We start from the raw sequence: 12,547 nt of genomic DNA, 5'->3' as shown, positions 1-12,547 counted from the left end.
GACCTTAGCTATTAGGCCAGAGTAAGAGTTAAGACCATAACTAGTAGGCCAGAGTAAGAGTTAAGACCTTAACCATTAGGCCAGAGTACGAGTCTAAGACCTTAGCTATTAGGCCAGAGTAAGAGTTAAGACCTTAACCATTAGGCCAGAGTACGAGTCTAAGACCTTAGCTATTAGGCCAGAGTAAGAGTTAAGACCTTAGCTATTAGGCCAGAGTAAGAGTTAGGACCTTAACCATTAGGCCAGAGTACGAGTCTAACACCTTAGCTATTAGGCCAGAGTAAGAGTTAAGACCTTAACCAGTAGGCCAGAGTAATAGTTAAGACCTTAGCTATTAGGCCAGAGTAAGAGTTAAGACCTTAACCAGTAGGCCAGAGTAAAAGTTAAGACCTTGACCAGTAGGCCAGAATACGAGTCTAAGACCTTAGCTATAAGGCCAGAGTAAGATTTAAGACCTTAACCAGTAGGCCAGAGTAAGAGTTAAGACCTTAACCATTAGGCCAGAGTACGAGTCTAAGACCTTAGTTATTAGGCCAGAGTACGAGTCTAAGACCTTAGCTATTAGGCCAGTGTACGAGTCTAAGACCTTAGCGATTAGGCCAGAGTAAGAGTTAAGACCTTAACCAGGAGGCTAGAGTACAAGTCTAAGACCTTAACTATTAGGCCAGAGTACCAGTCTAAGACCTTAGCTATTAGGCCAGAGTAAGAGTTAAGACCTTAACCAGTAGGCTAGAGTACGAGTCTAAGACCTTAGCTATTAGGCCAGAGTACGAGTCTAAGACCTTAACCATTAGGCCAGAGTACGAGTCTAAGACCTTAGCTATTAGGCCAGAGTAAGAGTTAAGACCTTAACCATTAGGCCAGAGTACGAGTCTAAGACCTTAGCTATTCGGCCAGAGTAAGAGTTAAGACCTTAGCTATTAGCCCAGAGTAAGTGTTAAGACCTTAGCTATTAGGCCAGAGTAAGAGTTAAGACCTTAACCAGTAGGCCAGAGTAAGAGTTAAGACCTTAATCAGTAGGCCAGAGTAAGAGTTAAGCCCTTAACCATTAGGCCAGAGTACGAGTCTAAGGCCTTAGCTATTAGGCCAGAGTAAGAGTTAAGACCTTAACCATTGGGCCAGAGCATGAGTCTAAGACCTTAGATATTAGGCCAGAGTAAGAGTTAAGACCTTAACCAGTAGGCCAGAGTAAGAGTTAAGACCTTAACCATTAGGCCAGAGTACGAGTCTAAGACCTTAGCTATTAGGCCAGAGTAAGAGTTAAGACCTTAGCTATTAGGACAGTGTAAGAGTTAAGACCTTAGCCATTAGGCCAGAGTACGAGACTAAGACCTTTGCTATTAGGCCAGAGTAAAAGTTAAGACCTTAGCTATTAGGCCAGAGTAAGAGTTAAGACCTTAACTAGTAGGCCAGAGTAAGAGTTAAGACCTTTAGCGTTAGGCCAGAGTACGAGTCTAAGACCTTAGCTATTAGGCCAGAGTAAGAGTTAAGACCTTAGCTATTAGGCCAGAGTAAGAGTTAAGACCTTAACCATTAGGCCAGAGTACGAGTCTAAGACCTTAGCTATTAGACCAGAGTAAGAGTTAAGAACTGAGCTATTAGGCCAGAGTAAGAGTTAAGACCTTAGCTATTAGGCCAGAGTAAGAGTTAAGACCTTAAACATTAGGCCAGAGTACAAGTTTCAGACCTTAGCTATTAGGCAAGAGTAAGAGTTAAGACCTTAGCTATTAGGCAAGAGTAAGAGTTAAGACCTTAACCTGTAGGCCTGAGTACAAGTCTAAGACCTTAGCTATTAGGCCAGAATAAGATTTAAGACCTTACCCATTAGGCCAGAGTACGAGTCTAAGACCTTAGCTATTAGGCCAGAGTAAAAGTTAAGACCTTAGCTATTAGGCCAGAGTAAGAGTTAAGACCTTAGTTTTTAGGCCAGAGTAAGAGTTCAGACCTTAACCAATAGGCCAGAGTAAGAGTTATGACCTTAACCGGTAGACCATAGTAAGAGTTAAGACCTTAACCAGTAGGCCAGAGTAAGAGTTAAGACCTTAACCTGTAGGCCATAGTACGAGTCTAAGACCTTAGCTATTAGGCCAGAGTAAGAGTTAAGACCTTAACCATTAGGCCAGAGTACGAGTCTAAGACCTTAGCTATTAGGCAAGAGTAAGAGTTAACACCATAACCAGTAGGCCAGACTAAGAGTTAAGACCTTAACCAGTAGGCCATCGTATGAGTCTAAGACCTTAGCTATTAGGCCAGAGTACGAGTCTAAGACCTTAGCTATTAGGCCAGAGTAAGAGTTAAGACCATAACCAGTAGGCCAGAGTAAGAGTTAAGACCTTAACCATTAGGCCAGAGTACGAGTCTAAGACCTTAGCTATTAGGCCAGAGTAAGAGTTAAGACCTTAACCATTAGGCCAGAGTACGAGTCTAAGACCTTAGCTATTAGGCCAGAGTAAGAGTTAAGACCTTAGCTATTAGGCCAGACTAAGAGTTAGGACCTTAACCATTAGGCCAGAGTACGAGTCTAACACCTTAGCTATTAGGCCAGAGTAAGAGTTAAGACCTTAACCAGTAGGCCAGAGTAATAGCTAAGACCTTAGCTATTAGGCCAGAGTAAGAGTTAAGACCTTAACCAGTAGGCCAGAGTAAAAGTTAAGACCTTGACCAGTAGGCCAGAATACGAGTCTAAGACCTTAGCTATTAGGCCAGAGTAAGATTTAAGACCTTAACCAGTAGGCCAGAGTAAGAGTTAAGACCTTAACCATTAGGCCAGAGTACGAGTCTAAGACCTTAGTTATTAGGCCAGAGTACGAGTCTAAGACCTTAGCTATTAGGCCAGTGTACGAGTCTAAGACCTTAGCGATTAGGCCAGAGTAAGAGTTAAGACCTTAACCAGGAGGCTAGAGTACAAGTCTAAGACCTTAACTATTAGGCCAGAGTACCAGTCTAAGACCTTAGCTATTAGGCCAGAGTAAGAGTTAAGACCTTAACCAGTAGGCTAGAGTACGAGTCTAAGACCTTAGCTATTAGGCCAGAGTACGAGTCTAAGACCTTAACCATTAGGCCAGAGTACGAGTCTAAGACCTTAGCTATTAGGCCAGAGTAAGAGTTAAGACCTTAACCATTAGGCCAGAGTACGAGTCTAAGACCTTAGCTATTCGGCCAGAGTAAGAGTTAAGACCTTAGCTATTAGCCCAGAGTAAGTGTTAAGACCTTAGCTATTAGGCCAGAGTAAGAGTTAAGACCTTAACCAGTAGGCCAGAGTAAGAGTTAAGACCTTAACCAGTAGGCCAGAGTAAGAGTTAGGACCTTAACCATTAGGCCAGAGTACGAGTCTAAGACCTTAGCTATTAGGCCAGAGTAAGAGTTAAGACCTTAATCAGTAGGCCAGAGTAAGAGTTAAGCCCTTAACCATTAGGCCAGAGTACGAGTCTAAGGCCTTAGCTATTAGGCCAGAGTAAGAGTTAAGACCTTAACCATTGGGCCAGAGCATGAGTCTAAGACCTTAGATATTAGGCCAGAGTAAGAGTTAAGACCTTAACCAGTAGGCCAGAGTAAGAGTTAAGACCTTAACCATTAGGCCAGAGTACGAGTCTAAGACCTTAGCTATTAGGCCAGAGTAGGAGTTAAGACCTTAGCTATTAGGCCAGTGTAAGAGTTAAGACCTTAGCCATTAGGCCAGAGTACGAGACTAAGACCTTTGCTATTAGGCCAGAGTAAAAGTTAAGACCTTAGCTATTAGGCCAGAGTAAGAGTTAAGACCTTAACTAGTAGGCCAGAGTAAGAGTTAAGACCTTTAGCGTTAGGCCAGAGTATGAGTCTAAGACCTTAGCTATTAGGCAAGAGTAAGAGTTAACACCTTAACCAGTAGGCCAGAGTAAGAGTTAAGACCTTAACCATTAGGCTAGAGTACGAGTCTAAGACCTTAGCTATTAGACCAGAGTAAGAGTTAAGAACTTAGCTATTAGGCCAGAGTAAGAGTTAAGACCTTAGCTATTAGGCCAGAGTAAGAGTTAAGACCTTAGCTATTAGGCCAGAGTAAGAGTTAAGACCTTAACCATTAGGCCAGAGTATGAGTCTAAGACCTTAGCTATTAGGCCAGAGTAAGAGTTAAGACCTTAACCAGTAGGCCAGAGTAAGAGTTAAGACCTTAACCATTAGGCCAGAGTACGAGTCTAAGACCTTAGCTATTAGGCCAGAGTAAAAGTTAAGACCTTAACCATTAGGCCAGAGTACGAGTCTAAGACCTTAGCTATTAGGCCAGAGTAAGAGTTAAGACCTTAGCTATTAGGCCAGTGTAAGTGTTAAGACCTTAACCATTAGGCCAGAGTACGAGTCTAAGACCTTAGCTATTCGGCCAGAGTAAGAATTAAGACCTTAGCTATTAGGCCAGAGTAAGAGTTAAGACCTTAGCTATTAGGCCAGAGTAAGAGTTAAGACCTTAACCAGTAGGCCAGAGTAAGAGTTAAGACCTTAACCTGTAGGCCATAGTACCGGTCTAAGACCTTAGCTATTAGCCAGAGTAAGAGTTAAGACCTTAGCTATTAGGCCAGAGTAAGAGTTAAGACCTTAGTTTTTAGGCCAGAGTAAGAGTTAAGACCTTAACCAATAGGCCAGAGTAAGAGTTAAGACCTTAACCATTAGGCCAGAGTACGAGTCTAAGACCTTAGCTATTAGGCCAGAGTAAAAGTTAAGACCTTAGCTATTAGGCCAGAGTAAGAGTTAAGACCTTAACCAGTAGGTCAGAGTAAGAGTTAAGACCTTAACCAGTAGGCCAAAGTAAGAGTTAAGACCTTAACCATTAGGCCAGAGTACGAGTCTAAGACCTTAGCTATTAGGCCAGAGTAAGAGTTAAGACCTTAGCTATTAGGCCAGAGTAAGAGTTAAGAACTTAACCAGTAGGCCAGAGTACGAGTCTAAGACCTTAGCTATTAGGCCAGAGTAAGAGTTAAGACCTTAACCCGTAGGCCATAGTACGAGTCCAAGACCTTAGGTATTATGCCAGAGTAAGTGTTAAGACCTTAGCTATTAGGCCAGTGTAAGAGTTAAGAACTTAAACATTAGGCCAGAGTACGAGTTTAAGACCTTAGCTATTAGGCCAGAGTAAGAGTTAAGACCTTAGCTATTAGGCCAGAGTAAGAGTTAAGACCTTAACCTGTAGGCCAGAATACGAGTCTGAGACCTTAGCTATTAGGCCGGAGTAAGATTTAAGACCTTACCCATTAGGCCAGAGTACGAGTCTAAGACCTTAGCTATTAGGCCAGAGTAAGAGATAAGACCTTAGCTATTAGGCCAGAGTAAGAGTTAAGACCTTAGTTATTAGGCCAGAGTAAGAGTTAAGACCTTAACCAATAGGCCAGAGTAAGAGTTAAGACCTTAACCATTAGGCCAGAGTACGGGTCTAAAACCTTAGCTATTAGGCCAGAGTAAGAGTTAAGACCTTAACCAGTAGGCCAGAGTAAGAGTTAAGACCTTAACCATTAGGCCAGAGTACGAGTCTAAGACCTTAGTTATTAGGCCAGAGTAAGAGTTAAGACCTTAGCTATGAGGCCAGAGTACGAGTCTAAGACCTTAGCTATTAGGCCAGAGTAAGAGTTAAGACCTTAACCAGTAGGCCAGAGTAAGAGTTAAGACCTTAACCATTAGGCCAGAGTACGAGTCTAAGACCTTAGCTATTAGGCCAGAGTAAGAGTTAAGACCTTAATCAGTAGGCCAGAGAAAGAGTTAAGACCTTAATCAGTAGGCCAGAGTAAGAGTCTAAGACCTTAGCTATTAGGCCAGAGTAAGAGTTAAGACCTTAACCATTAGGCCAGAGTATGAGTCTAAGACCTTAGCTATTAGGCCAGAGTAAGAGTTAAGACCTTAACCAGTAGGCCAGAGTAAGAGTTAAGACCTTAACCATTAGGCCAGAGTACGAGTCTAAGACCTTAGCTATTAGGCCAGAGTAAAAGTTAAGACCTTAACCATTAGGCCAGAGTACGAGTCTAAGACCTTAGCTATTAGGCCAGAGTAAGAGTTAAGACCTTAGCTATTAGGCCAGTGTAAGTGTTAAGACCTTAACCATTAGGCCAGAGTACAAGTCTAAGACCTTAGCTATTCGGCCAGAGTAAGAATTAAGACCTTAGCTATTAGGCCAGAGTAAGAGTTACGACCTTAGCTATTAGGCCAGAGTAAGAGTTAAGACCTTAACCAGTAGGCCAGAGTAAGAGTTAAGACCTTAACCTGTAGGCCATAGTACGGGTCTAAGACCTTAGCTATTAGCCAGAGTAAGAGTTAAGACCTTAGCTATTAGGCCAGAGTAAGAGTTAAGACCTTAGTTTTTAGGCCAGAGTAAGAGTTAAGACCTTAACCAATAGGCCAGAGTAAGAGTTAAGACCTTAACCATTAGGCCAGAGTACGAGTCTAAGACCTTAGCTATTAGGCCAGAGTAAAAGTTAAGACCTTAGCTATTAGGCCAGAGTAAGAGTTAAGACCTTAATTTTTAGGCCAGAGTAAGAGTTAAGACCTTATCCAATAGGCCAGAGTAAGAGTTAAGACCTTAACCATTAGGCCAGAGTACGAGTCTAAGACCTTAGCTATTAGGCCAGAGTAAGAGTTATGACCTTAACCGGTAGACCATAGTAAGAGTTAAGACCTTAACCAGTAGGCCAGAGTAAGAGTTAAGACCTTAACCTGTAGGCCATAGTACGAGTCTAAGACCTTAGCTATTAGGCCAGAGTAAGAGTTAAGACCTTAAACATTAGGCCAGAGTATGAGTCTAAGACCTTAGCTATTAGGCCAGAGTAAGAGTTAAGACCTTAAACATTAGGCCAGAGTACGAGTCTAAGACCTTAGCTATTAGGCAAGAGTGAGAGTTAAGACCATAACCAGTAGGCCAGACTAAGAGTTAAGACCTTAACCAGTAGGCCAGAGTATGAGTCTAAGACCTTAGCTATTAGGCCAGAGTACGAGTCTAAGATCTTAGCTATTAGGCCAGAGTAAGAGTTAAGACGTTAACCATTAGGCTATAGTACAAGTCTAAGACCGTAGCTATTAGGCCAGGGTAAGAGTTAAGACCTTAGCTATTAGGCCAGAGTAAGAGTTAAGACCTTAACCATTAGGCCAGAGTAAGAGTTAAGACCTTAACCAGTAGGCCAGAGTACGAGTCTAAGACCTTAGCTATTAGGCCAGAGTAAGAGTTAAGACCTTAACCCGTAGGCCATAGTACGAGTCCAAGACCTTAGCTATTAGGCCAGAGTAAGTGTTAAGACCTTAGCTATTAGGCCAGAGTAAGAGTTAAGAACTTAAACATTAGGCCAGAGTACGAGTTTAAGACCTTAGCTATTAGGCCAGAGTAAGAGTTAAGACCTTAGCTATTAGGCCAGAGTAAGAGTTAAGACCTTAACCTGTAGGCCAGAATACGAGTCTAAGACCTTAGCTATTAGGCCAGAGTAAGATTTAAGACCTTACCCATTAGGCCAGAGTACGAGTCTAAGACCTTAGCTATTAGGCCAGAGTAAGATTTAAGACCTTAGCTATTAGGCCAGAGTAAGAGTTAAGACCTTAGGTATTAGGCCAGAGTAAGAGTTAAGACCTTACCCATAGGCCAGAGTAAGAGTTAAGACCTTAACCATTAGGCCAGAGTACGGGTCTAAGAGCTTAGCTATTAGGCCAGAGTAAGAGTTAAGACCTTAACCAGTAGGCCAGAGTAAGAGTTAAGACCTTAACCATTAGGCCAGAGTACGAGTCTAAGACCTTACCTATTAGGCCAGAGTAAGAGTTAAGACCTTAACCAATAGGCCATAGTAAGAGTTAAGACCTTAACCAGTAGGCCAGAGTAAGAGTTAAGACATTGACCAGTAGGCCAGAATACGAGTCTAAGACCTTAGCTATTAGGCCAGTGTACGAGTCTAAGACCTTAGCTATTAGGCCAGACTAAGAGTTAAGACCTTAACCAGTAGGCTAGAGTACGAGACTAAGACCTTAGCTATTAGGCCAGAGTAGGAGTCTAAGACCTTAGCTATTAGGCCAGAGTAAGAGTTAAGACCTTAACCAGTAGGCTAGAGTACGAGTCTAAGACCTTACCTATTAGGCCAGAGTACGAGTCTAAGACCTTAACCATTAGGCCAGAGTACGAGTCTAAGACCTTAGCTATTAGGCCAGAGTAAGAGTTAAGACCTTAACCATTAGGCCAGAGTACGAGTCTAAAACCTTAGCTATTCGGCCAGAGTAAGGGTTAAGACCTTAGCTATTAGCCCAGAGTAAGAGTTAAGACCTTAACCAGGAGGCCGGAGTAAGAGTTAAGACCTTAACCAGTAGGCCAGAGTAAGAGTTAAGACCTTAACCTTTAGGCCAGAGTACGAGTCTAAGACCTTAGCTATTAGGCCAGAGTAAGAGTTAAGACCGTAATCAGTAGGCCAGAGTAAGAGTTAAGCCCTTAACCATTAGGCCAGAGTACGAGTCTAAGACCTTAGGTATTAGGCCAGAGTAAGAGTTAAGACCTTAGCTATTAGGCCAGAGTAAGAGTTAAGACCTTAAACATTAGGCCAGAGTACAAGTTTCAGACCTTAGCTATTAGGCAAGAGTAAGAGTTAAGACCTTAGCTATTAGGCAAGAGTAAGAGTTAAGACCTTAACCTGTAGGCCTGAGTACAAGTCTAAGACCTTAGCTATTAGGCCAGAATAAGATTTAAGACCTTACCCATTAGGCCAGAGTACGAGTCTAAGACCTTAGCTATTAGGCCAGAGTAAAAGTTAAGACCTTAGCTATTAGGCCAGAGTAAGAGTTAAGACCTTAGTTTTTAGGCCAGAGTAAGAGTTCAGACCTTAACCAATAGGCCAGAGTAAGAGTTATGACCTTAACCGGTAGGCCAGAGTAAGATTTAAGACCTTAACCATTAGGCCAGAGTACGAGTCTAAGACCTTAGCTATTAGGCCAGAGTAAGAGTTAAGACCTTAACCAGTAGGCCAGAGTAAGAGTTAAGACCTTAACCTGTAGGCCATAGTACGAGTCTAAGACCTTAGCTATTAGGCCAGAGTAAGAGTTAAGACCTTAATCAGTAGGCCAGAGTAAGAGTTAAGACCTTAATCAGTAGGCCAGAGTAAGAGTCTAAGACCTTAGCTATTAGGCCAGAGAAAGAGTTAAGACCTTAACCATTAGGCCAGAGTATGAGTCTAAGACCTTAGCTATTAGGCCAGAGTAAGAGTTAAGACCTTAACCAGTAGGCCAGAGTAAGAGTTAAGACCTTAACCATTAGGCCAGAGTACGAGTCTAAGACCTTAGCTATTAGGCCAGAGTAAAAGTTAAGACCTTAACCATTAGGCCAGAGTACGAGTCTAAGACCTTAGCTATTAGGCAAGAGTAAGAGTTAACACCATAACCAGTAGGCCAGACTAAGAGTTAAGACCTTAACCAGTAGGCCATCGTATGAGTCTAAGACCTTAGCTATTAGGCCAGAGTACGAGTCTAAGACCTTAGCTATTAGGCCAGAGTAAGAGTTAAGACCATAACCAGTAGGCCAGAGTAAGAGTTAAGACCTTAACCATTAGGCCAGAGTACGCGTCTAAGACCTTAGCTATTAGGCCAGAGTAAGAGTTAAGACCTTAACCATTAGGCCAGAGTACGAGTCTAAGACCTTAGCTATTAGGCCAGAGTAAGAGTTAAGACCTTAACCAGTAGGCTAGAGTACGAGTCTAAGACCTTACCTATTAGGCCAGAGTACGAGTCTAAGACCTTAACCATTAGGCCAGAGTACGAGTCTAAGACCTTAGCTATTAGGCCAGAGTAAGAGTTAAGACCTTAACCATTAGGCCAGAGTACGAGTCTAAGACCTTAGCTATTCGGCCAGAGTAAGGGTTAAGACCTTAGCTATTAGCCCAGAGTAAGAGTTAAGACCTTAACCAGGAGGCCGGAGTAAGAGTTAAGACCTTAACCAGTAGGCCAGAGTAAGAGTTAAGACCTTAACCTTTAGGCCAGAGTACGAGTCTAAGACCTTAGCTATTAGGCCAGAGTAAGAGTTAAGACCGTAATCAGTAGGCCAGAGTAAGAGTTAAGCCCTTAACCATTAGGCCAGAGTACGAGTCTAAGACCTTAGGTATTAGGCCAGAGTAAGAGTTAAGACCTTAGCTATTAGGCCAGAGTAAGAGTTAAGACCTTAAACATTAGGCCAGAGTACAAGTTTCAGACCTTAGCTATTAGGCAAGAGTAAGAGTTAAGACCTTAGCTATTAGGCAAGAGTAAGAGTTAAGACCTTAACCTGTAGGCCTGAGTACAAGTCTAAGACCTTAGCTATTAGGCCAGAATAAGATTTAAGACCTTACCCATTAGGCCAGAGTACGAGTCTAAGACCTTAGCTATTAGGCCAGAGTAAAAGTTAAGACCTTAGCTATTAGGCCAGAGTAAGAGTTAAGACCTTAGTTTTTAGGCCAGAGTAAGAGTTCAGACCTTAACCAATAGGCCAGAGTAAGAGTTATGACCTTAACCGGTAGGCCAGAGTAAGATTTAAGACCTTAACCATTAGGCCAGAGTACGAGTCTAAGACCTTAGCTATTAGGCCAGAGTAAGAGTTAAGACCTTAACCAGTAGGCCAGAGTAAGAGTTAAGACCTTAACCTGTAGGCCATAGTACGAGTCTAAGACCTTAGCTATTAGGCCAGAGTAAGAGTTAAGACCTTAATCAGTAGGCCAGAGTAAGAGTTAAGACCTTAATCAGTAGGCCAGAGTAAGAGTCTAAGACCTTAGCTATTAGGCCAGAGTAAGAGTTAAGACCTTAACCATTAGGCCAGAGTATGAGTCTAAGACCTTAGCTATTAGGCCAGAGTAAGAGTTAAGACCTTAACCAGTAGGCCAGAGTAAGAGTTAAGACCTTAACCATTAGGCCAGAGTACGAGTCTAAGACCTTAGCTATTAGGCCAGAGTAAAAGTTAAGACCTTAACCATTAGGCCAGAGTACGAGTCTAAGACCTTAGCTATTAGGCAAGAGTAAGAGTTAACACCATAACCAGTAGGCCAGACTAAGAGTTAAGACCTTAACCAGTAGGCCATCGTATGAGTCTAAGACCTTAGCTATTAGGCCAGAGTACGAGTCTAAGACCTTAGCTATTAGGCCAGAGTAAGAGTTAAGACCATAACCAGTAGGCCAGAGTAAGAGTTAAGACCTTAACCATTAGGCCAGAGTACGCGTCTAAGACCTTAGCTATTAGGCCAGAGTAAGAGTTAAGACCTTAACCATTAGGCCAGAGTACGAGTCTAAGACCTTAGCTATTAGGCCAGAGTAAGAGTTAAGACCTTAGCTATTAGGCCAGAGTAAGAGTTAGGACCTTAACCATTAGGCCAGAGTACGAGTCTAACACCTTAGCTATTAGGCCAGAGTAAGAGTTAAGACCTTAACCAGTAGGCCAGAGTAATAGTTAAGACCTTAGCTATTAGGCCAGAGTAAGAGTTAAGACCTTAACCAGTAGGCCAGAGTAAAAGTTAAGACCTTGACCAGTAGGCCAGAATACGAGTCTAAGACCTTAGCTATTAGGCCAGAGTAAGATTTAAGACCTTAACCAGTAGGCCAGAGTAAGAGTTAAGACCTTAACCATTAGGCCAGAGTACGAGTCTAAGACCTTAGTTATTAGGCCAGAGTACGAGTCTAAGACCTTAGCTATTAGGCCAGTGTACGAGTCTAAGACCTTAGCGATTAGGCCAGAGTAAGAGTTAAGACCTTAACCAGGAGGCTAGAGTACAAGTCTAAGACCTTAGCTATTAGGCCAGAGTAAGAGTTAAGACCTTAACCAGTAGGCTAGAGTACGAGTATAAGACCTTAGCTATTAGGCCAGAGTACGAGTCTAAGACCTTAACCATTAGGCCAGAGTACGAGTCTAAGACCTTAGCTATTAGGCCAGAGTAAGAGTTAAGACCTTAACCATTAGGCCAGAGTACGAGTCTAAGACCTTAGCTATTCGGCCAGAGTAAGAGTTAAGACCTTAGCTATTAGCCCAGAGTAAGTGTTACGACCTTAGCTATTAGGCCAGAGTAAGAGTTAAGACCTTAACCAGTAGGCCAGAGTAAGAGTTAAGACCTTAACCAGTAGGCCAGAGTAAGAGTTAGGACCTTAACCATTAGGCCAGAGTACGAGTCTAAGACCTTAGCTATTAGGCCAGAGTAAGAGTTAAGACCTTAATCAGTAGGCCAGAGTAAGAGTTAAGCCCTTAACCATTAGGCCAGAGTACGAGTCTAAGGCCTTAGCTATTAGGCCAGAGTAAGAGTTAAGACCTTAACCATTGGGCCAGAGCATGAGTCTAAGACCTTAGATATTAGGCCAGAGTAAGAGTTAAGACCTTAACCAGTAGGCCAGAGTAAGAGTTAAGACCTTAACCATTAGGCCAGAGTACGAGTCTAAGACCTTAGCTATTAGGCCAGAGTAAGAGTTAAGACCTTAGCTATTAGGCCAGTGTAAGAGTTAAGACCTTAGCCATTAGGCCAGAGTACGAGACTAAGACCTTTGCTATTAGGCCAGAGTAAAAGTTAAGACCTTAGCTATTAGGCCAGAGTAAGAGTTAAGACCTTAACTAGTAGGCCAGAGTAAG

The sequence above is a fragment of the Triturus cristatus genome, chromosome 6 (assembly GCF_964204655.1).
Source record: "Triturus cristatus chromosome 6, aTriCri1.1, whole genome shotgun sequence".
Classification (NCBI taxonomy): Eukaryota; Metazoa; Chordata; class Amphibia; order Caudata; family Salamandridae; genus Triturus; species Triturus cristatus.
The sequence above is the reverse complement of the archived record's forward strand: the minus strand, read 5'-3'. Positions refer to the sequence as shown.